We start from the raw sequence: 25,850 nt of genomic DNA, 5'->3' as shown, positions 1-25,850 counted from the left end.
TAAAAACCATGCAGACTTGACTTGGAGACTCAGACCACAAAGCCTTGGAGACTCAGAGCAGGCAAAGCCATGTGTTAGGTGGTAGCATGGACTCCACAACGCCCTGCTTTGATGCCCCGGTGCAGGGTCTCCATCGAAGCACTTTGGTGGATGTGTGATGATATAAAGGCTCTATTTTTGTTTTCAGTAAGTGCTGCTAGGAGTGGCAGAAGGTTAGCCTTTTCCCATCACCTTCGTTCCAGAGATACTCATGCATCTGACACAGTGTGCTGTTGGCTACTCATCACAAAGACCCTGTCAAAATGAATGCAGCTGATGAGCTACGAACAAGCTCACAGTTAGATAATAGATGAAAGAATCTCAAGATAAATGAGGTGACTCTAGAAAACCTGGCCAAATGTGTTTAAAGCAGGGGATCCAACACCATTAATTCTCATCAAGCAGCTTTAAAAAAAAAAAAAGAAGGCAACTCGGCACTTGCCTTATGCTTAGAAAATGTTATCTTCCCTTTTAACAGGGGTTTTATAGTGTATTTGGAGAAGATGACAAACAAGAGGGGTTATTTTGAAGTCAAGCCAAACACTACATTCGCTCAAGGAGTGGAACGGTGTTACCGCCAACATGTCAATTGTCCTTGTAGCCATTACAGACTTTGACCGGCAAACGACATTAATAAAAAAAGAAAGCTTCTGCCCTGAAGTTTCTTTTAATTAGAGATGGTCAACCCTTTTTCTTTTAAAAGGCGCTTTTTCCTGCCAGGAATTGCCGTTTCACGAGAATCAAAACTTTCTGCAGGACAGTTGATTTTAAGAAAGGCACTAACACAAAGCATGTTCATCATGCCAATGTTCGCCAAATGGAACGTGATTTTTTTTCAAACCAGCTGTTTTCTCCCCCCACAAAATGCAGGATATAAAACACTGAAAAAGCCAAAACTGGACTGAAATATCTTTGGACGATGAGGAGATGCTTGAAATGCTTCAGGTGAAGCCTAGAAATATCACTGGACTTAGCTAAGGCTCAAGCTAAAAGCTTTCAGCTTTTTGGGGCAGGGATCCTCCTTTTTCTCTTGTTTGTACAGCTCCTATTCCTGATCCACAGCTAAAATGCTGGGATGCTACCACAATCTTTCTACTAAATAAATAAATAATAAATTATAACATGCACAACATTTTCACCCCAATAATGTTGAGGTGAAAATAACCCCAAGCTAAAACCAAATTCGAGTGCACTGGGGTTGGGGGGGGACATTTTGCTTGGAAAAAAAATAAAGCCACATACGTACAGTTACCAACGATTCACTCACAATTATATGTTGGGTGTGTCATAGAAAATTGCTAAATAATTTCCTGGAACGGGATTAACACATTTATCCAATACTTAGCAGGCGTTGTGCAATGAGCTCTGGGTAGGATGGGAATAACCCTGGTCTCGAGCATGAACAACACTGAACCGGGAAGTTATCCAAGGCTGCGTCTACATTGTCTCCATGCTGAGCTTGGGATGGCTGACCAGAAGCCTACCCTGTCTACTTGCTCCTGATCAACTTGCACCAAAGCCTGGAAACTAGGCAGCTCTTCATGTGTGCCCAAAGTACAGCCAAGGCAGTGCCGGGATATTCACTCGCGGCCTCCGGCAGCTGGCTCTGCTGATTTAATTTCTGGCGGTGGCGGGCATTAGTAGGGTGTGCAGCCCAAGTCCGGTGTCGAGGTGGTACAGAAAAGCCCCAGGTGTCCTCAGCTCAAACGAGGAACTATTTGCATGCATAAGAAGGATGAGCATTTGAAGGGCCAAGAGTGAAAGAATAACACTTATACCTACCAACAGACTAGTACCACCGTGCTAAAGCAGGTCTCATGTCAGGAGCTGAAACAGCTCCTTGCAAAGACTGAACTGGTTAGGGTAACGATACCTACTACCAAAGTCAAAATGGTTTGCTTTTTTTTTTTTTTTTTAGGGAAAAATCATGCAATTTCTACCCCCAAAAAATCCATTTTCTGTGGAAAAATCTTGATTTAACAATATTTTTTGTTCCGTTTTTCAGTTAGGAAGACCAGATGGTTTGTTGAGCTAAACTGATCCCTCCACCCCCCGTTTGATATGAAACGGTCTCTGCCCATGGTCACCATACGTCGTGGGACTTGAAGTTTTGGTGCCTTGTGCTACGCCCAAGATGCCCCACAGTCTTCCATCCGACCAAGCTCTGTGGTGCATCATGGGAAGCCACACGACTTCCCATGATGCACCACACGCGTATAGGCTTGGCAGGGTGCCAGGTCCAGACGGCAGAACGATGGGCAAGGGGTTTGGGAACCTTGGTAAAGCAGTGTGCAAGAAAGCAGAGTTTAAAATTGAACCAACGTGACACAAAACCCTTCAGTTTGGTTCCACAAACTGAATGTGCAATGGCCTAAACATTTCATATCGACTAGAAAGGATGAAAGTGTTATGGAGCTGTGTGTGTGTGTGTGTGTGTGTGTGTGCGCGCGTTTCTGCCGCACTAAAAAACAATATTTTGGCTTGTCATCCCAGTGCAAACAAGTGTGAAAGATGGGCACTGCCCGTGGGACAGAAGTCCCAATCATTTTCATACCTCTACCATTTACCCTTTATAGCTTTCTCCCCTGTGCATAAAGCTGCCTTTTCTTTTGCCGCTTGTGACCCATTCTGGCACAAGTGTTTCCTGACTGCCAAGACGTAGCAGGTGCTTGAGGCCTTGTAGGTTGGTTTCCCAACCGATGAGAAGCAGGGGATGCAGAATCTGGGTATACTCCAAAGGTAATTTGCTCCATGTATAGACATGCACCGGAGCGGCAAGGTGTGCTCTTCCGTCAGGAATCTCAACCTCATGCTACCGGTTGAGAAAGCGCCACTCCGAATTAAGAACGGACCCTGAATCAGAGAGCAAGGCAGAAAGCAAACTCTCTTGCTGCTTCTTTTGTCGATCCTCTCCTGAAATTACCTCCACTCGGGGGACTTGCATTAGACAGACAGCATATCTTCTCAAGGAGCAGAACTTGCTCGCACCCTGGGGAAAACAGCCTGGAAGTCTATGAGCAACTGTGCCGTCTAGTGAACTGGCACGACTGTATGCTGAGAGCATGCCAACCATACGAAGGTTTTCCTGTAGCACCATATGGCTGGGAAATTTTCACACTTTAGTGGTTTCAGCCAGACAACAATGCATCTCCAAATTCAAGATGTGTATTAAACAGCCAGAAAACAATGTGTTTTGGTCCCGGTCTGCCAAGCTATTTGCCTCTTCGAGACCTCAGCCTTGGTGCAGAGCCCTGCTGAGGTCCATACGGCTCCGTGCAAACACAAGCCTTTATTGTGTAGAGCTCAATGCAAGATCAGGGTCTTCACTTGGAATCGGATACAAATTCAGGCACCATTCTTCTTTACCATTCGCCTTCGTGAAAGCCAATCTAGCCCCGGGTATAAGTTTGTCTGTCCTTCTCTGAAACCAATAATGTTGCCACTGACAAAAAACTTCCTGTGACTGATTTTAATTTTCTCTCATTTTTTAAAATTTTGTTTTGAAGTCTTGTTTTAAAAATGCATGTTCTTTAAGTACCTGCAGGGCTCGTTTGTGGTATAGGGACCCCGATCCTGCTAACAGCCGTGGCTGTGAATCGCAGTATTCCCTTCGAAGGGAATAGCCACACATGGGAGGAGAAGAAAGTACCCGACTACTGGCAGGCGTGGGGTCTGAAACGACAGCGATGCCAATTCAGCCTCACTTTAAACTTCTCTTCTCTAAACAGCAGGAAACATAGTCTTTGACCCAAGCAACTTATTATCTAGCAAAGACAAAACAGCTCAGCCACGCACTGAATATTAGTTCTTACTAGTTATTATATTCTTATTAGTTCTATATTACAATAGTTCTTACGCAGCACGAACACCACACGCGCCGCTTGGGCATTTATGGGAGGTATCGTGCAAGGTAGGATTTGGGTACCTAACTCCTTTCGGCCGTTTTGCATATTCCAGCTTCAATAAAAACCAGGAGTAAAATCCCGGCCCTATCAATATAAATTGCCAGCTCCCAGGCTCCTGCCCCAACACTATCCATTTGTTTTAACAGACGTGGTCTTTCCACCCCCAGCAGCTAGCTGTTATTTAATGCTTATTTTTCCTCTGATAGTCCCCAGTTTGTGAAATCTCTTACCCTGACGTGAACTCTCGTGCTGTTTCTGCTTTGGTTGAAAGTGGATTATTTAATTAACAATCCAGAAGTGCCAGGTGAAAATCTATATATCTGGAGCGAACATGCCCAGGTCCCTAGGAATACACACATGTGGGATCGTTTTTCCATTATGTGGAACACACAGGACTAAATTAATAACAGTTCTTACAAGACCCCGGGGCTCCGCGCTGAAGAATTTTGATCTCCTTAGGAAAGGCTCACCACCGCTCACGGGAGAGATGCACTTGACTTCTGACCTCTTTTCAAAGGCACCTGCGTGAGCTTTTAAAACCCACTACCACCAATTATCCACTTTCAACCTGAAGTGTTTAAACCTCGGCCCACATTAACAGAGCTTAGCACATAGCCATGTCATTGGAGACTTCCTGATGCCAGGAGATGTCTTGACACGGTTAAAAGGGAGTTTAGGGATGGGGCAGGAGATTAATCAGCTTCTCCTCCTGACAGCTTCAAACAAAGAAGCCTTTTAGCCACCTGGTTTGTGTCTCTCACACCTGCATTAAGATGGGGAGGCAAACCTTTGTACTGCTGCCTTGATCCTGTCGTTTGCAGGTACCTGTCTGCAGCCGCGCTGCATCGCTTAATAGCCCTTCAGAGACACCAAAGTGAAGAAGATGCACATATACGATTTCTCTTTCAGGTCTAATACCAGCGCTCCGGGATCACAGGAGTTTTATGGCCCGCTGGGATTTATGCAAGATACAGTGAGTCCTATTGAGTAGCTGGGCCAGGGGTGGAAATGCCCGTGGGAAGAGCCGGGGAGGAAGAGAGATCATTTCAGCTTTGACGGCGTTTCTGTACAGCGTATGGAGTTACTTGCATGACGGGAATGGCACCAGCTGCAAAGCAGCACGGAGATCATTCATGGACCTGGGCATGCATGCCTGCTTGCTGTTCATTTCTGCACCCCGAAATGATGGCAAACGGCAGCAGGGCACTGATCAGAGAGAGAGGGAGCTTCCAGGTGCCCCTTCTGCCCTCGTGCCCATTTTATCCAGCATCATCTGAACCGCACCGTCCTCTATACTGAGATCCCTATTGACACACACATTACCCTGTTCCCAGTGGTTTTCTTCCTCCTTCCCTTCCTCCACGGCAGAATCCAACTCGCCTTCAAGAGGTGACAGCAACTTATTTATGTCTTTAAGCACAAAGGAACGGCAGGGATGAAATTTATGCCTGCGGAGGCCAAACGTTCACTGAATTCAGTGGTCTTCAGCCAGAGCAAACAGTCCAGGATCAAGCCCCCTTGGCAGTGAAAGGATCTTTGTTTTCCCCGCCCCAGAGCTGGGAGGTACATCTGGATTTCAAGCTAAATTCAAGTTAAGTTTTCTATATGTACAGAATTAACCAAAAACACAGAACATAATTAACCGACAGCAGCATCCCTTCCTGATGTTGGCTTGAAGGTGAGATTTCAGCTGCGCGACAACAGCCTTTGTATAGGACGTAGCCTTTCAGCACAAAGCCAGCTTCTGGACTGATCTTTGTAACCGAGGAAGGTAGAAATATTAGAGCTGAACTCATAGTCAAGGCCTGGTTTAAATCACTGATGTTGTGGAAAGCTTGTGGTATGTCCAAAAGAAAAAAAAAATCCAAGTATTTTCTGGTTCTAGTTTTTTTTTTCCTTCTGAAAAGTGAAACCACCCAGCTGCCCCTCATTGCACAATGACCTGCATGCTACAAGCTCCACATCTATCCCAATAATTTATCTCAGGCCAGTTCTGGCAGGGTTGGGCAATGGCTGTATTCACCCGAGCTGTTTCCTCCTACCGAGGGTCTACGTGAGAAATTACTAAATCTGAGCACTTAGAAATCAGTGGCAAAACTCTCATTGACTTCAGTTAGCCCAGGATTTGGTCTTAAGTGCCCAATTCAACACCAGTAAAAGACACCTATTACTCGAGTGCAATGGGCATTGGACACTTTGGTCAGACCATAACCTCTTCAGGGATCATCTCATTTTATATGTATGCACAATGCCCATACAAGAGACCTGATCTCAGGGTCTGGACAAAAAAGCAGCTTGCCATGGGGTAAAAGTGGGAGAAGTTGTGACCAGTAACCATCTACAGGCCTGCTATTACCCTGTGGTAAGCGGACACTAACTTCTGACAAGTTAGCGTAAAGTTATAGTGGTTTACACCTGTCCTTTATCATGGGATGGGAGCACCCATTGGCACGATAGCCGATGCATGGGAAAATCCCACCCCCACTTTTACAACACAGTAAATTGCCCACGTGTATACACCTGCAGCTGGGGCCTAGCCACATTAGTAGAATATAAACACTACCTAGAGCGATGTGCAGTATTGATGGGGTTTATCCACCAGGTAGGGAAGTACTTTATTTTCTATGAAAATTAGTTGATTAAAATAAAAGCTTAGAGGGGGAGGAACTGAAGCCCCCCCAAAACACAAACTTAATTTCCATTTTCCACCAAAATTGCTGAAAACCTAATAAAAAAACCCTCAAATTCTTCTGAATTTTTCTGTTTTGTGGGGGGAAAAAAGGCATTCAACAATCATCCGTCTGAAGCAAAACAAAAGGAACCAGCATCTGCCCTCCTGGAGAGTTTCCTTCTTGACCGCAACTCATTGGAAACCCTCTTGAAAAAGTAAATCCTTAAACACAATCCCAGTCAAGGGCTCCCTTCCCAAAGAACTCACGTCTGTGCTTGTGTGTGAAGAAAAATCTGTTTCCAATCTGAAGCAAAAGGTCTGCTCATTGTACTCCTGTTTCAGAAGAACTCCCTGCTCCCCTCTGCAGTACGCAGCGGCCCCACAGTTGTTTCACATTCAGATAATAATACGTACACTTCCATGTGGGAGATGCGTTCCTGGAGACACAAAATATGTGCCCAACCGGGCCATAGAGAGCTTGAAGGGGAGTTGCTATCGGCCGATATATCGGACTCCTGGGATGACTCAACAGCACTTTTAACCATTCAAGGGAGCTTTGCTGGAAAAAAAAACAACGGTCCTACCCAGTTGCTCCTGCTCCAAGTGTGCCAATGCCACCGTTTCCACCATTAGGTATGTATCCAGGGGGTACCCAGCACTGCTTTCAGGCCTGGGAGCTTTTAAGTTTCTCTGGGCCAGGCAATCATCCCTGTCAGCTGGCCTAGTCCCTCCAAGGCAGGCTGGCTGTCCCCTTCTAACTGCATCCTGTTATGCTGCCCTTGCATGGGCCCTTAGTGCAGCTGGTCCTTTCCACACCCACAGTACCACCCCCTATCCAGCTAGAAGGCTGCAGCTCCCTCTGCACCTATGACAAAATATACTAGCAAAATCATGCTCAGCTTGCTCTGCCTTCCCTCACACACAGATCAGAGTATTTCTCACAGGGTCAGCCAGCTCAAGATCCTCAGCTCAATCCCACGGGGCCATTTCTCTGCATCTCAGGAAGCTGTTTGTACCGCAGCAGAACAATAACATTTTGCACTCACCACTGGTGGATGTGATGCCACAAGGTGGAAAGCTCATGGGAAATTAAACCCAATAGATTTTTATTGCCGGTTTTGCAGAAAGTTAAAGCTATAATTCAATAAGCCACATGCATCTGGGCATGCAATGGGCTGCATCAACAGATCAACCTGAAACTTCATCACAGGGGAGAAAGTGGTCTGACTCCAATCAGAGGAAGAAGGAGTGGGACCTGTTTTGGGGAGCAAGAAGCTGTAGCTCTATGCTCATCCCATCACACACATAGCTTCATCTTTACCCAGGGTCCTTACCTACGTGCCCTGGTGCCTTCAAGGCAAAAAACATTTAGTGTCCAATTGGAGGTGATCCTAAGCAGGGTCTCTTCCTCCTACTCATACACACAGGCCATTCGAGCAGGTTATTTATGCATTTCTCCCTCTTCCTACTCTCCATAACTAGGGCACTGGCTTTTTCTTTGTCTTGTTAGCAAGTCTGAAAACCGAGGCAGGCCTTAATTGACCTGTGCAGTAGGTAGCTCCCGCAGGTAAATCTGCAGGGATACAATATCTCGTTTTATCCCCCGAAGTCAGGACGTTCCTCCGATGGAGCTGAACCTGGGCAAATGGAAAACATTTGTTCCACCTGAGGATCAAAAAACTGTCAAGGCAGCATTGGGGGAGGCCACTGTGGGTTTCCAGAACCATCCCCTCGTTAATATGATTACAAATTCAGAGCAGGTCAAAGGTTAGTAGACCCATCTCCACATTTGCCATCGTGACTGCCCAAAGAGGTAGGCAACTCAAGAAGAGCAGTGGTGCCTTCCTTTGGCTTACCAAGACTACACATCCTTCAATGACAGCACACAGCTCCAACCCTTTTGCACCAAAAAAGCAGGCCCCTGCCACTCAAACTCTAGGAGAAATATATTTGCCTTGGTGGCCTTGACTTTGGCTTCTGTTTTATGTCTAGGGAATGGTGTTCCTCTGAAACACAAAAGACACTTGAACTCTTGCATTCACAGTTGCCAGCCCTTGGTGGTGAGAAGTTTCCAAACAGGAGCTGAAGTTGGTTATAGGACTGGGATGCTCACAAAAGCCCTTTTTGCCAGCTGGCTTTCCACAATCCCACCCCTCAGCACCAAGATCAAGCTTGCATGAAGGCATATGCCCTCTCCTAAGCCTTTATCAGGACATCTCCAGAAGTAGAGGGGCAGGAGGATGGTCAAGAGGATTATAGAGTAACTGGGCTGGAATGGTCCTCCAGAGGTCACATCTAGTCCAACCCCTGCCTGAGGCAGGATCAGTCCTAGCTAACCATCCTATACAACCCATACTGTAAAGTCCATCATCAGCCTTGACATGACACAGATCTAACCCCTGAACCTGCCCCTGTGCTGGGAAAGCAGGGGAGCCATTGCACCAATGTCCTGCTTCTAGAAAATGTTGTCAGTATATGCTCAAGAGATCCCTGGTAGAGGGCCACGCTCCCTGGTACAGAGGAAGGCAACCCCCCTGCCTGCACCAATGTAACAAGGGGGTAAAATGCCTTCCTGACCCCAATATAGTGTTTGTTGGACCCTGAGCAGAGAGGCAAAACCCTCTAGCCAGGAACCTCCTGGCCTGGGCAGCTGATTCTAATTTAAAACATAAATATTTTTTTGAGCCCCCGTAACAAAGTTGTTGGGGGCTGTAAGTGTGAATACGTGCGTCCTGTGGACAGCCCACCATGCCACCCGCCAACCTCATGGCACTGGCAGAAAGGGATATGAACACCTTCACCCTCCAGCACTGTCCAGCTGGAGCATTTCCCACCTCCCTCACAGAAGAAGGGGTGGAGGTTGCATGTTTTGTGCCTGCGGTAGAAGACAAACCAGAAAAAAACCAACAAAAAACCCCTTTCCATTGAGTATGTTCCTTCAGCACGGGAGAGCCCCTTAGTAAAGGAACTGCCCGCGGTCTCTATACCTATGTAAATGTACCATTAGCAGCGAAGGTGCCCGTCGATGGCACCTAGTCTGATCCCCGGGCTCCACGAGACATGTCCAGCTTGTCACCGTACACGGCAAACATCTATCTCTGCACAGCAACGTACAGCAGATGAGCAACGCAGTTACCATAACATGGCAGTAAAGTGGGCAGGGAGCAGGGCTTCACACCAAGGCTTTGGAGACCTGCGTTAAACTCCTTACTCTGCCGCATAATTCCCGTGTGACCTTGGGCAAGTCACTTAGCCCACCAGTGAAATGGGAGGTAACAGAACATCTCCGCCTTACACAAGCATTGCAGGCTTCATTTGCTAAGGACTAGGGAGAGGCCTGATAAGGGGTGTATAACAGCCAGAGGAACATCAGCTCTTAGATGGAGGCAGAAAAACCCGCCCACACACATCCATACCAATCTGACCGTGGGGTAAACCTTCCTTCCTGTCCCCAAATACGGTGACTGGGCTGACCCCAAGAGGAGGGTCAAGACCCTCTAACCAAGAACCTCAAGGTTTAAATCCCAGCAGAAGCACTGGCAAAGTCCCCACAACTCTCAGCTTTGGTTGAGTCAACACCAATACTTTTGAAGTGGGCAAAAAAAACCCCAAACCTGAAAACCTGAACCCCCACCCCTCCCTGATATGAGTAGCAAAAGGAAGGGAAAAAATTCCTTGCAACCAGCAAAGCCTAGAAGCATAGGAAATACCCACGGCAGAGCACAGGCATAGCTGCTCCTAGATCATCCCCGAACAATGCTCGGTCAACCTCTTCTTGAACACCTTCAGCGCTGGAGAGGCCACAACGTGCCCAGGCGTCTATTCCACCGCCTCCCTTGTGTAACCGTAAAGACGTTTTTCCTGATCTCCACTCAAAACCCACTTTGCTACAACTTCAGGTCATTGCTCCATGTCCTGCAGCAGGAGAGAAACGATGTGTTCCCTCTTCTTTATGGCAGCCTCTCAAGTGTTTGAAGATGGCTATCACGTCCCCGCAAGCTGGACAGGCCTATTTCCTCCAGGTGTGACTTGTCTTCCAAGCCCTTTATTTCTGCCACCTGCCTCCCGGACCCTCTCTAACTTCTCCACCTCCTTTTCAAAATGTGAAGCCCAAAGCTGTACACAATACCCTAGATTGGGCCAGATCCAGCCTGCAGTGGACTTCATTTCCCAACAGCCCCTTCCCATGTCACTGTGGCCAGTTTCCATGGAGACCCCAAGAGTGGGGCCATGACAGCATGGGGCCAGGGTTTCTATGGAGACCGTCCCCAGCCATGCTGGCAGGGAGCTGCTCCGGGGCTGGGATCTTGCAGCAGTGACAGCGTGGTCTGGAGCCAGGGCAGGGCTGTGATTCACTGCCTTCATGCCCCAGGTAGGGATGTCACTGCCATGAGATCCCAACCCCGGAACAGCTGTGCACCCTGCAAGTGCTGCTAGGGCTGGTCTCCACAGAAACCCTGGCCCATGCTGATCTCAGGGGTCTCCATAGAAACTGCCTGCAGTGATGCAGGCAGGGGCTGCTGGGAAATGGAGTCCGGCCACCCTTTAGCCCACCTGTGCTCTAGATCAGCGTTTCTCAACCCATGGGTCGTGACCCAAAAGTGGGTCGCAAGAATATATGAAAGGGTTGCGAACAAACTTTAAAAATGGATCAAACTTTAAAAATGGATCAAACTTTAAAAATGGATTCTCTTTTAAAGGAGAAAACCCAGGAGAAATGGTGGCTTGCCCCTTGCAGGCTGGCAGAGATCCAGCCTGCAAGGAGCTGCTTGGGCCCCCTCCCTTGCCCCACATACCCCCCCCTTTACCCCACACACCCATCCCCTGCCCCACACACTGGGGGGCTGGTGCAAGGCACTGGGTTGCTGCTTACAAATGGGTCCTGGTATAAAAAAGGTTGACAATCACTGCCCAATGAAGCGTAGTCAGTGCCAAGCAGAGGCACTATCACCTCGGGTGTCTTGCACCTCATGCTTCTGTTGATTCAGCCCAAAACTACATTCACCTTTCATGCAGCTGCACCATGCTGCAGACTAATATTGAGCCTGTGATCCACCAAGACTCCTAGATCTTCCTCTGCAGAGCTGCCATCCATCCAGATGTCACCCGGTTTGTATTTGTGTTTTTGATCATGCCTCCCGAGGTGTAGCACTTGGCAGTTGTCCGCACTGAACCTCATCCTATTCGCTCCAGCTGTGCTTCCCAGTCTGTCAAGAGCCTTCGGAGTTGTGCTCCCATCTTCCGACACATTCACAATCTTTTCTAGTTGTGCAGCATCTGCAGGCGTGCTCCAGCAGCTTGCCGTTCCAGCGTCCAAATCGTTAACCAACACGTTCAACAGCATCAGGCCTCGGGCAAACCCCTGCAGGACTCCGATTGAAGCCTCCTGCCATCCTGACGTGGATTCATTTATAAATTAACCTTTGCTTGGAGCTATCAAGTCAGGTATCCATCCCCCTGGTAGTAGTCTTGTCTAGCCCACATTTCTCCAAGTTATTTAGAAGAGGGTCATCTGGGACTTTGTCAAAAGTCTGGCTGGTGTCCAGATACACGATATCCACAGCATTCCCCACATCCACCCAAGTAGTTACTTTGTCAGAAAAGGAGATCAGGTTAGTTTGACACGATTTGTTTTTCATAAATCCAGGCTGGCCGCTTGCGATCAGCCCTTCCTCCTCCACATGCTTGCAAATGGCCTTCCTTGGGACACGCTCCAGTCACTTCCCATGTATTGAGGCGAGGCTAACGCATCTGTAATTCCCGGGTCCTCCTTGCTTCTAACTAAAGAGGGGCCCTATGTTAGCCCTTTTCTAGTCCTCCGGTATCTCATCCATCTCCCCCGACTTCATGAAGATCATTGCCGAGGACACCACGATCTCCTCAACCAGTTCCTTCAGGACCCTGGCATGAAGCTCATCAGGCCTCGCTAGCCTGAATTCAATCAGACCCCAAAAAGCTTTCTGACTGTTTCCATTCCCCTTCCCTATCCAAATAATCCTTATTAGCTGTCTGTTTGCAGCTTAATTTTTTTTGGTGAAGACTGAGGCCAAGTAGCTGTTGAGTAGCTCTGCCTTCTTCACATCTTCTGTCTGGAGTTCACCCTGGTTGGTTAACAGGGAGCTCACAGCTTCTTTGGTCTCTTTTTTGCCAACTTTGCCTCCTGGTGACATTGCCGGTCACTGCAAACTCTGCCTTCCTCCGGTACACAAACTACGTTTTTTCTTTCATTTGGAAGATGGATTTCCAACAAACCAAGAGGCTGAAAAATGTGGTTAGCTAGAAGGCAGGATCCTGGTCTGACCGAATCTCATGCAGGCCTGCAGTCTTGTAGAGGGCCAATGTACAGGACTCCTGTAGGGTAAGAGTTTGTAGGAGCCTTACAGCTCGGTAAGAGACTGGGAGATCCCCTCTGTCCCAGAAGAAACCCTTCAGGATCAGGGGTCAAGGAGACTAAGGGCTTGACTACATTTAAAAGACTTTGCCAACATAGCAGGAAAAGCTTCAGTGGCAAAGTGCCCATTGGAGAGACAGCTCATGCTAGGTGAGGGAGCAGGGGGGAAAGTTATTTTGCTGGCTTGGGTTAAATCAGCTCCTTTAAATCCATGCAGCTAAAAGGGATCTCTGTTTACTGGTATAATTGCATCTCTAATAAGGCTTTTTTCCATGTGGGTATATCAGTTAGGGAGGAGATCTTTCTGCACTTCTAACTCACATAGGTGTCAGCAAACTTCTTAAGAGTAGATAAGGGCTAAGCCACGGCAGGCAATTATTTTGGGCGGAGGGCCGCTTTCTGAGTTTTGGCAAGCCATTGAGGGCCGCATGACAGGCAGCCAGGAGCTGGTAAATATTAATTTTCTAAATTTTTTAGAGGCTCCGCAGGCCAGATACAATGGCCTGGTGGGCCGCATGCGGCTCGTGGGCCACATTTTGCCCACCCCTGGGCTAAGCAATTATGGCTGATGGCTGTGATGACTTGCTTGGAGTTGCGGTAGCCAAATAACTGAAATCCAGAAGGATCTGGGCTCTGATGGGGCTCAGAAGAGGACTCAATGGACCATGTGCCGCTCTGGATCGGAGTGACAAATTGCTCCTCTACCACCCAGCTCCAAAAAACACCAGCATATCCCCAAGGACCCAGGCTCTGGTCCACAACGTGATTTCCTGGCTCATGAAAATGAAGGCGTTCATTAGTGTTTGGTGATGCCATTAAAAAAAACCCCCAAAACCCCAAAACAAAAACAGCCTATTTTGAAGCGAATGCCCCGTTGCTCTGGGCTGACACACACATCTTGCAAATGTGCCGTTAGCAACGAGCTCATCAGCAACACCCTGTGCTCCATGGGTACAAACTATGGGATGGATGGTGCACAAATGTTTGGCAGGAATACTGACTTTCCTTACTTTTAGGCGTATCTGTGGCTTTTTGATACTGTAAACAACTGACATAGCCATGGAGGAATAGTGTATCTGAAACAGTTTATACAAAAGAATTCCATCTGTCAGTCTGTTTACAGTTCACATGTGAAAAGGCAAAAATCTTTCAAAGGAGAGCCCAGGCAAAAAAAAAAAAAAAAAAAAAAAAATCTGGGATACACTACAAATAATTTGTTGAAATGGAACCAGTATCAGCTCAGATTTTTTTTTAAGCTGTAAGATAACTTTCTGTGTTAAAAAAAAAAATCCCCAGTTATCTTAAGAGTTGTTCAGAATAAAGAGACCAAAATGGAGAGGGTTTACTTAAGCACTTTCAGATGCTGAAGGTGCATCTTGAGTGGGGGGGGGGGGGGGGGGGGGTTTGGATAGTGGATACCAGCGTTGCGGTAGAGGAGAAATACTACAATCACACCCTGCACTGAATATTGCAAATTGGATTATCCAGAGAAGGACTTGGGAAAATTATTATAGTTTTAGCTTTCATTGGATCAGGCACTATATTATCTAGCACATCTACTTCCACAAAGTCCTCTTATAATACAGTGCCCTGTCCCCACTACTGCGCTGTGGTGAATCGAACCTATTTTCTAAGAGAATAGCCCAGGGTTTGAATACCTAACTTTCAAATTCAGCTGAGCATTACTGATGCACGTGGCCTGTTCGCCTCAAGGTGCTGCAGAAGTACGAGGTATCAAGGGAGGTGAACCAACCTCATGAGGTTCATCAAGGACAAGTGCAAAGTCCTGCACTGAGGAGGGAGCAATCCCATGCACCGGTGTAGGCTGGGGGTGACGGGCTGGGCAGTAGCTCTGCAGAAAAGGACCTGGGGGGACAGGGGACAAGAAGCTGGATATGAGCCAGCAGTGTGCCCTTGCTGCCAAGAAGGGTAATGGCATCCTGGGCTGCATTGGTATTTGTGCTGCCAGTAGGTCAAGGGCAGTGATTCTTCCCCTCTATTTGGCACTGGGGAGGCCACATCTGGAGTCCTGTGTCCAGTTTTGGGCCCCCCACTACAGAAAGGATGTGAACAGTCAGTGGAGGGTGACAAAAATGGTTGTGGGCTGGGGGACAGGACTTGTGAAGAGAGGCTGAGGGAACTGGGCTGATGTAGTCTGCAGAAGAGAAGACCGAGGGGGATTGAATAGCAGCCTTCACCTCCCTGCAGGGGGGCTGCAAAGGAGCTGGGCTGTTCTCAGTGGGGCAGATGACAGGACAAGGAGCAATGGGCTCAAGTTGCAGCAAGGGAAGTTGAGGTTGGATATTAGGAGAAACTCTTTCACTAGGAGGGTGGTGAAGCACTGGAACAGGTTACCTAGAGAGATGGTGGCATTTCCATCCTTGAAGGTTTTTAAGCCCTGGCTAGACAAAGCCTTGGCTGGGATGATGGAGCTGGGGCTGGTCCTGCTTGGAGCAGGGGGTTGGGCTAGATGTGACCTCCTGAGTCCCTTCCAGCCCCCATTTTCTATGATAAATCACAGACTATTCCAGGGATCAGCAATTGGATGCAGCCTGTGGAGGCATGGTTTCAGCAGCGTGCCAGGGCTGGGGGTGGTTTGCCCATACCGCGCTGCAGCTGGGCAGTGGGGAAAAGCAGCAGCCGCGGGTCCCAGAGCTGGTCCCACCTCAGACCTGAGCTGGCTCATTTCAGCCTGACGCCAGAAAACGATGCCAACCTCTGCTCCGCTCCGCTCCGCTCCGCTCCGCTCCTTGTGCTCTTGTTTTTGGCTACACTCCTGGTGCGAGATCCACCCCAGCACAGTGTGGTCACTTTGCGGCACACAGCGAGGGTAAAAGACCTGCTACAACTGACAACAGGGAGAGATCTCCTTTGCCTCTCGTGACAGGCCTGGGGCAGAGGATTGCCTCTGGGATGGAGGTGCAGGGCAGGTGAAGTCAAGTGAGACTGAAGGCAGAAGTCATGGTAGGATTTTTTGGTTTGGTTTCTGATTTTATAGCTTGCACCACATCCATGGTTCCCCGCTCAACCAGCTCCATGGCGTGTGAAGTGTGCGTGATTCCCTTAGAGAAATCTCATCTTCAGCAAGCAAAATATCCCCCAGATGCCTGAGCAAGTCATATCTAGACTTACTTACCAGTGAGGGCTATATACACATGCATCTACCTTGGTTGAAATTGCACTCAGAAGAGACAGGATAAATGGTTGGGGGTCTTGTCCTTTGGCTATCTTGGTCCACATTGCAAAGCCAACCCAGAGAGGTTTGCACAGAACTGGAATAGCGCAATTTCACGGGCTTCACACTGGGCATATCCACATGTGCGATTAAGTTGACCGAATACACTCTGGTGCAGCTCATGTTGCTCCCAGGTGCTGCATTTACACATGCACCCAGGATCACAGTATGTTGAGCCGGATCAGAGCAGCCCTGGCTTGCAGGGGGGCTTGGGGGACAGCTTGCCATCTTGGGGCTGCTCCGACCCGGCCCAACGTGCTGCAGAGGGGCCGGCTGGGGCACGGGGGTGCTCCGATGTGGGGCTAGCCGGCAGGCAGCCCCTGCACAGAAGCACCCTCCTGCCCCAGCCAACCCCGTCAGCGTCTACACGTGCGGCGCAGCGCACTAAGTAACACCGCCACAGGACAGCACTTGTGTTTACAAGTACTAACCGACGGCAGAATTAATTTCCTGCGGCCTAATAGGGCCACCCATATGTAGATGCTGAGACTTTACTGCAGAGCTGATTAGGCAACTCTCGGTAAATGTTGCGTGTAGAGGCACCCATTGGGCCCAAACAAAAGCTGGTAAAAATCCCATTTCAGACTGTTCCTGTTGTTTTAGCCACTTCCTGGAAAGCTTTACTAAACCGCACGCGGGAAATTCGCACTGCAATGCATCTCAGCCTTCCTCTAGGGGTGGATGAAGCAAGATTCCCGGCTACAAAACCTCTTATCCAAACTGATTCTGAACTATTACCCGGGAACACAGGACAAATATTTACATGCACCCACCATTTATTTTAATTGTCTGGGCCGAAATCAGATTTTTCTAATGTCCCTGAAGGAATCGGAGGAAGCGGGGGTGTTGTTCTCAGCATACCAAAGCCATCGACAGGATTAAGAAACATTTTTGCCCACCCGCCTGACCCAACATGCTTCTCATATTCCTTTATCATGAAGAAGCTGTTGGTCGCTGCTGGGGTTTGGCATTGCTGTGTGCACACAGTCCTGTTACGGAAGCAGGTAGATTGTCTGCAGACCCACGAGACAAGATTCGGCCACCCTCTGTCACCCGAAGCAGCCCCTTCCCCCAGACTGTCTACAGGATTTCCCTTGTGCTCTCCTGCCTGTCCGCAATCATCTCCCGCCGCTTGTTTTGCACATGCAAGATAAGCACTCTGGGGCAGAGAATTGCGTTTTGTCCTGTGTTTGCACAGCATCTAGCACAAAGGGGATCTGGGGCTTTCAAGTGCTTCTTCAGTACAAATAACCAAAACATTCAGTAGGAGGATAGGTGGCTGTTTTTTTTCACAGCATCTATACTGAGCAGAGAGACATGCTCCTGGGGGTCCAACCACCTAAGTTATGACTGTGCTGGCTGAATTTTTCCGGGAGAAGTCTTGGCCAAAATGATCTTTGTTCAAAATGAAAACTTTACAGAAGCCTGTCGCCATGATAAAAAAAAAAAATGTGGAATTTTGATAAAGTTTTATACAACTCAACCCCGCCCCCCCGAAACCCCCCCCAAACAGGATTTTTTTTTCCATTTACTACAACTACGACGTGCAATTAGTAAAAGAAGTTTTTAGCAAGCCAAACTCTTCAAAAATTGATATTTTTAAAAAATATCAAAAAATGTGAAAAAGAAAATTAGTTCTTTTTAACTCCGCAAAATGAGAATCGATTTCAATTTTGTTGGCAATACTTTAACCGTGCTGATTTTTCAACCCATGCTGCTTTAAGATTTTTCAACCGTGGCTATTTAAGAGAGATTCTGAATTGATGTTAAGATAGAAAGCATGGCATAGACCTCAAAGAAAAGGATAAATATTATACACACACACACACATATATATAATACATACACACACACACACACACATACACACACATGTGTATGTATGTGTGTGTTTGTGTCTTTATATATACATTTGTGTGTATACATGTATACACACATACATATACACATCTCTCTGTGTGTATATACATATACACATATATATACACACACACACACATACACACATCTGTGTGTGTATATATACACACACAAACACACACATATAAACCACATAAAACCACTATCCACATACACACACATACACACACATGTGCATCATGTAATTTCTCCTTTGGCTTTAGAAATTATCCTCACAGGCTCACATCAGCATCCAATTTTGTTAGGGCCAAAGCCGCTGGAGATGGTGAAAATATATTAGGCCAACTCCTCTGACAGTTCCTCACTAGATGACTTAGTGGCTGTAGAAAAGGTTTGCCAGCCTACCCTCACAAGTGTAGACCCACTTTACACCCATGAAAGGGCGCTTTTTGCTGATATTGCTTGTATCAATTCCTGGAATTACATACACTCACCAAAAGCTTGCAGGGCTTTTGGCTCTATACAAATCTCACACCAAGGTGAAAAGCAAAACTAAAAAAAGGAAAGACAGTCGCATCCTTCAATGACTTTCCCAGCCTGACAAAACGTATCTAGCAGGGATCGAAGCTATTGCTACGCTGGATTTCGCACTGCGGGCACAGAGAACTGGACTGCTCACGCCGGCCTGCGCGTGTCGAGCTCTCGTGGAGCGGGCATGCGGGCATCCTGCAGTCTCCAGACAATTGATGGCTCTCAAGGCCACGGCTAGAGGTCTCCCAATCACGCTAGGCGGTGCACACCTGTGGAGTGGCTGATTGACAAGCGTGCGGGGATGGAGAGGTACCAGGGGCAGGAGGGACAATCGTCCCAGCCCAATGTGCAGCCCTTGCAGGGTAGGCCTCCTTTTCTCCTAGATCCCCCGCAGCAGGGCACCCCGAGACGCTGGCTCTGTGAGCGCCCAGCGTAGTCCATGGGTTGGCAGAGGCTCTTCAGTCAAAGAAATTTGGAAATGCTGGCCTTGGAGCAACGGCTTCTCGGGTTCATCTTAACATCAGAACTACCCGGAAATTTTCCATGTAAAACCACCATATTTCTGTCCGTGAGGTCTTTTTGCATCAGCAAGCAGAAGTTTCACCAGCGAGTCAGCCAGCCCTTGAACAACTGGGACCTGGTGCTATAACGGTAATTAGAAAAGAGCCATTTTCTTCTTCCTTTGCACTGATTTGATTCCTGGGCATACGAAGCCTGCCTCCGTCTCTCCTGCTCTCCGCTCCCCCCTGGATGAAGCCTCCCTGTGTGTAATTACCCGCCCTGAGATTCCTGTTCTCTTGTATTACAGTGTTGGGAGCCCTGATTTATGACTCGCTTATTTATTTTACTTTTGAATTTTCGCTACTTTTTAGCGCTATCAATCTTGGCTTCGTGTTTTGCCTTGTGGGCTTTGGGAGGGGCCGGTGGGCTGTATCCCACACACATGGAGACCAAAGCACTCTCGCAGGGGAAAGGCTTTCTCCTGGTCTTAATTACTTGGGGGGGAAATTTTTCTCCTCGGAGCCAAGAGTAAATTACTCGGTGCAAAGGGGCTGGATGGCTTCCACAAAGCCACAAAGCCTCAGGTCCAAGGTAAAATTCACCACGTCGCGCCGCCCCTTGCATAGCTGGGAGCGGGCAGCGGATCCGCCAGCCCTACCTCTATCCCAACAACAGCAGCCTTGAACCAGGTCCCTGCCTTTGCCAGCCCCTCCATCAGGGATTTCCAGGCACATCCGAGTGGGCAGGATTTGCCCCTTAGTGCTGGCAAGCAATGCTTCCCTTCAACATCCCTTTATTTCCGGCGGAGGCCCATTAGAGAATTAGGTAGACAATTTGTACGGGTGACTCCAGCGTCGTTCATGTCTACGCTTGGCCTGAGGTCCGTGGGCTTCCCTCCACTCTCCTGGGAAGAGTTGGTTATCTGGCTTTTCTTCCTTTTCTGCTCTTTTGCCATCCAGAAAGCTCTTCATGAAACTCCTCCTTGCTAAGACACCCGGAGGGCTATTCTAGTGAAGGCACAACCTCCCGAGCCCTTCTTTCAATGCTTCTTCCTAGGGACATTGTCCTTTCTTGCCTACACTTGAGCTGGTTTCCTTGGACGCTACCTTCAGCTTTGTATAGTCTTTGTTGTAGACCGGGGCAGACAGCAGGGAAGGCACCCTCCTTCTAGCAGGTGGAGATGGGGTATGTCTGTGCTGCCACCCACCCTCAGGCCCATCAACCATCTGCATTAAAAACCCCTTTGCTCACTGTCCTGGCCCGACAGCACATCAGCCTGCCTCTGGAAACTCTGCTAAGCATTGGAGGCCAAGGTCGAGCCTTTGGCCACAGGTTACTTGAGATTTCTGGGCATATTAACACCCTTCCCAAGACAAGGTTAATCCAACCCTGAGCGTGCTTTGAACTCACCCAGGCATTGGAGGCTACCAGCAGCAATCCCCAACTTCTTGTGCTTTACTCCTGACCCGTCCACAGCCCTCCTGTAAGATTTGAAAATCAAAACCGGGGTGGGGGGTGTCTGATGTTATTAGGGCACCATGATGGGCAGCCCAGTTTTTGCAGACACCCCTCCATGAGTCAAAGTGCAATTCAAACCCCGACGAAGGGCTCTAGGAAGTAGGAAGATACACAGCTGACTGGGCAGAGACAGTGAATATTTCATCCCAGATACCTGCTTTGTACGTGCACACATTGTCTGTAGGGGAATTCTTGCAGTATCTTTATTTGTTCACCATAAAACGCCAGTCTACGTGCACAATGCTGATCTTTCCCTTCATCTACATGCCCGGGCCATCCTGTTGAAGGACAGGTACAGAATTAGGCCCATACTATGTTGCTTTGCTATCTTCTCCACCGGTGACTGAGTCACAGCTTTGAAAAATCACCTGGAGAGAAACAATGGCAATGAATGGACTGCGGCATTTTAACAGCCCAGCTCCAAAACCTCACAAGGAAATAGGGGCAAAAGGACTGGAAGAAAAAGGGCCATCAAGCCTATTTGCTTGCGCGCCGTGTAATCCCATGCAATAAATTACTGCCATGCCAGCTGCAGCAGGCCAGCCAGCAGCACAGCAGATAAGATGGGCTCTTTTTCCCTTGCTAAATTAAAAACATATTATTTACAACTAGACATGGCCTTGGCCCAAAGCCATCAGGCCATGGCTGGGTTGGGGAAGAAAACCAGGGAGCTAACACTATGTCTTAGGATAGATGTGGCTGTATGGAGAGCATGGAGCCAAGGCTGAGATGACATTTCAAAGCTTCACAGTCAGGAATACAAAAAAGTTATATCCCTCACTGACTAATAGGGCTATGGCAGCAAATCCCCGCAGTGAAGACATAGGCTGGACCAGCAGAAGAGTCCTGCTGTCAGGATAGCTTCGCTCAGTCATGAAGGGCGGTGGTTCAATTATTCCAGCCATAGAGCTCCTTTCACTGGACTATAGATACTGTACTGTAGAGCAGCCCTAACATTCATAAGTAGTTGGGCAATAGCTGCCTGCGGGTACCAGGAGATGCCCATGCCACCTTATAGAGTCGTCACCCTTTCCTGTAGGGCAGTGCAGCCAGGCAGGGCTCTCCCTGGTTAGCAGGGAATCATGTATTAGCAATACATTAAGTAGCACCGTACCTATTCTTTGGCCTAGTAGTGACAAGTGATAATCAGCGTTACAGCTTTGCATCCAGTGGCCACAGGCTACTCTACATTTCTGGGCATACTAGCATCCCTCCCAAAAGAAGGTTAATCCAAGCGCAGCGTGGTGATGCTCTTATAGGGCACTGCTCCACACACAACCCTGCCACCCTTATGGGCTCCAGCCTCCAGTCCAATTTTTCTGTAGCAAGGGCTTGGACTTGTACGTAGCCGTACAGCATACCGAGCTACCAGTTTGTTCTTTAGTATCTTGCATGTAAAAAGAAAAGAAGCTTCTAGCTCTGTTTCTCAACCTTTGTAGATGCATGGCACCCCGCGTAGACTCAAGGCCCCTGTTGGAAAATGCCAGCTCTTCATTTTCCCTGTTTTTTGGGTTTTTTTGACTACAGAAAAATAATAGAGCAGCTTTTTCTGTTGCAAAGAACTCAAAAAGACCCTACCTGGGGATTTTTATTTGAAATGTCTGGGTTTGTCTTGCGAGTCCTGTTTGCAAACCCAACAGAAAGAACATCGCGTGGCACCCTGCAGCAGCCTTGCAAGACTCTCGAGGCACCCCAGGGTACTGTGGCACCCTGGATGAGAATCACTATTCATGCCGAAACGGGCAAGCAATGCACCATATGTGCTCAGTGTGGAACAAGAACTCCCCAAGGTGGGCACCAGGGACAGATCCCGGGGGCTGCACCGGTGCACTTGCACCCACCTTTCATTCCTGCTCCACCCAAAGTTTAAAGCCAACTGCCTGGCAGTGGGGGCAGCATTTCTAGTCGGGCAGCATTGAGTAAGTCCCTTGACTTCATGGCTCGTTGTCTTCTGTCTGATCCCTTCTCAACTATCCATTCCACAGATGATAATGACCCTCTTTTTAACGATCTTGATGCTCCACCAATCCAGCTCTCCTTTGTTCTGCCATTCAGCTGTCTGTTCCCTGCTCCTGGTAACAAAGCTCCCATTTCATAGCCCTGCAGACTGTTTGTAAGTCATTCCAATTAAGTTATATGTATTTTAGCTTCAATCTTAAACTGAATAATACAGCTCCAGGCCCCTGGCGTATTAGTAAAGCTTCTAGTTTATTTTTAATGGGAGAAAAATGTGGTTTGTGTGATGATACACAGGGTGGGACCCAAAGAGGTCTCATGAATGGATCTGTGTCGTCCTGGTGAGAAGTGGCCAGGGGTGTACCTCGGGGGTCCGTGCTTGGACCAGTGCTTTTCAACATCGTTATCAATGATTTGGATGTGGAGGTGAAAAGCTCGCTGGCCAAGTTTGCGGAGGACACCAAGTTATGGGGCAGTGTGGTCACGTCAGAAGATAGGTTGCTGATGCAGGCAGACCTGGACAGGCTGGAGAGTTGGGCAGACTGGAACGAGATGAAGTTTAACACTTCCAAGGGTAAGGTGCTCCACCTTGGGGCAAATAACCTTCAACATACCTATGGGTACGGAGGTGACAGGCTGACTTGCACCACGGCTGAAAGGGACCTAGGGGTAATGATTGACCATCGCATGAACGTGAGCCAGCAGTGCGAGGCGGTGGTCAGCAGGGCAAACAACACGCTGGTGTGCATCAACCGATGCATCTCGTGTAAAACGAAGGAAGTGATACTCCCACTGTACTCCGCACTGGTGAGACCGCAGCTGGAGTGCTGCGTCCAGTTCTCGATGCTGCACTTCAACAAGGACGTGGAAAAACTTGAGGGTCCAGAGAGGAGCCACCCTTATGATCAGGGACTTGCAAGGCAAGCCAAATGAGGAGAGGTTGAGGGACCTGGGCCTCTTCATTGTGCAGAAGAGAAGGCTGAGAGGGGACTTGATAGTGGCTTACCGCTACATCCGGGGAGTGCATCAGGAGCTGTTCAGCAGGGCACCCCTGGGGAAGACCAGGACCAATGGATACAAACTCCTGGAAGGTCGCTTCAGACTTAAGATCAGGAAAAACTCTTTCACGGTCAGGGTGTCCAGACTGAAATAAACTCCCTCCGGAGGTGGTGCAGTCACCTACCCTGGAGGTTTTCAAGAGGAGACTGGACAGTCACCTCGCTGGGGTCACCTAACCCCAGTTGTCCTCCTGCCTAGAGAGGGGGGGCCCGAAGATCTGAGAGGTCCCTTCCAGCCTACGAATCTGTGCACCTCACCATCTGCACCCCTCTTTCAAAACTCTTGATCTGCCCACGGCAGGCACTGCCCATAGATGATTCATAGTTTGAACATTGATAGTTTGAACATTCATAGTTCAAACATTCATGGTTTGAACATCTGCATGGTCTCCTGTGAGCCAGGCTTTATGGTAGAGGCTCCTGGGGTGGGGCATGGAGACGCACCCCCACTTTTGTTCTTCTGCTTTAAAACATGCTGCATCAATCACTTCTGGTCTGCTCCTGCCAACGTGGGCAAAGTGACACCAACACCCAGGGCAGGAGACGACGCAGGAAGGAGCATTAGAACAAGCTTTGCATGGCTTTCCCTCCAGCCGGTGACTGCAGAGGTGCGGTCTGGCTTTACTAAGCAGGGAAATGGCTAAAACTTGGGAAGGAAGGCAAAACATTGCAAGGGCTACAACAACAAAACACCGGGCATCTTCCCCAAGTTATAATTTGGTGCCACGTACATAGACATCAAGGCTACATCTACACTTCTTCCTTGCCGTGCCCTAGGCTGATGCTGTCCTGCATGCCCTACCCACTCCCTGCATATGCCCAATCCCAGAGGTGAGGCAACACCATTGCCTTCGAGTGGCTCCGGGTACGTGCCCAGTCCTGCTCTAAGGTCCCCTGTTTTGGGAGTGCTCAGTGTCCCTCTATGGCAGTGACATGGCTTCATTTCTGGGATCCAACCTGCATAGAGGGGAACGCATGGCACAATTCATAGCAGTGCCCTGGGGTACAATATGGAGGCTGCGTAGACAAGCCCAGTGGGTCAGGCCCTAAGCATGAGTCTCCAAACAGACAAAAAAGCTGGGCTAGCCATGCTCTTGGTCCACGAAGGAGGCAGAAGCGAACCAGCGAGCTTCCCTGTGAAGTCCCTTTGAACACCGTTGAGTTGCAACTTCAACAGCTGAGCACGTGGCGGGCGAGGAGGCTGCGGGCAGATGGGCAGGAAGATGAGGCCACTGGCATAAAGGTAGAAGCCCAGTTGGCAGAACTGCAGAAACCACCCAACACCCTTCCATTCGTGGCATGCAGCAAAGCAGCCGTCAAGCAGGAAAGGTGATGCTCCCAGACCCACTTAGGGCTGAGCCGTGCTCGATTCTGTCCCCGCTTCTTTGAGGGAGGTCTCATGCCAGGGCTTGGCAGATTGGGAGTTTGAGCACTGTCCCTGCCGGCCTCACAAAGCAAAGTCCTGCCCTTCCTTGGCAGTGAACAGCAGCTGGGAAGTGGCGCCACCCTGGGAACTGCCCAGCTTGCAAACCCCGCGTGAGTTTAGGGGGCATCGTTCTTCCTGCAGCTGCCCCCCTCCCAGAAGGGGACAGGTAACCCCGTACAGGCCAGGCAGCCGAGGGCTGCAGGAGCATTGCAATCAAAGCCCAGCGCTTGCCTTCTGCTGGGTATTCACAGCATGCAGCAGGAGCTCCGAGCCTTCAAGTTCCCCCGCATCTTTGCGGTCCCCTCCTAGGGCTCGACAAACACAGCGCTCGGTGGTGCATTACATCAGCACCGGGTGGGGCAGGCAGGGACAGAACGGCCCCCGGACCGCGAAGCGAGAGCAGCTTTGCTTGCAGCAGGACTTTGAATAAGATTAAAATTAAATTAAATTAAATTTAAAAAAAAAAATCAGGTTTTTTAACCTCTTGTTTCTAAAGCGGTTCTAAGCCTGGGGAGGAGCAGCTGGTGGCCCCTGTGCCAACACCTTGGATATCACCGGGGCTCATTTTGCACTTTAAATCTAAACATCTCTCCCTCCCCGCCCCCCAGCCCCAGCTCTTCATTTTTAATAGTCCTTGTCATGACGGAAAGTGCCAGACTCCAGCTGCTCTTCTCAAATCTCTGGGAGAGGCCTGGTTACAGCTAGTTCTCATAAATCTCGACTCCAGCTCTAGCGAGTCTTTACATTGCCCTGGCAGCA

This window comes from Alligator mississippiensis, chromosome 2 (genome assembly GCF_030867095.1).
Source record: "Alligator mississippiensis isolate rAllMis1 chromosome 2, rAllMis1, whole genome shotgun sequence".
Taxonomy (NCBI): Eukaryota; Metazoa; Chordata; order Crocodylia; family Alligatoridae; genus Alligator; species Alligator mississippiensis.
The sequence above is the reverse complement of the archived record's forward strand: the minus strand, read 5'-3'. Positions refer to the sequence as shown.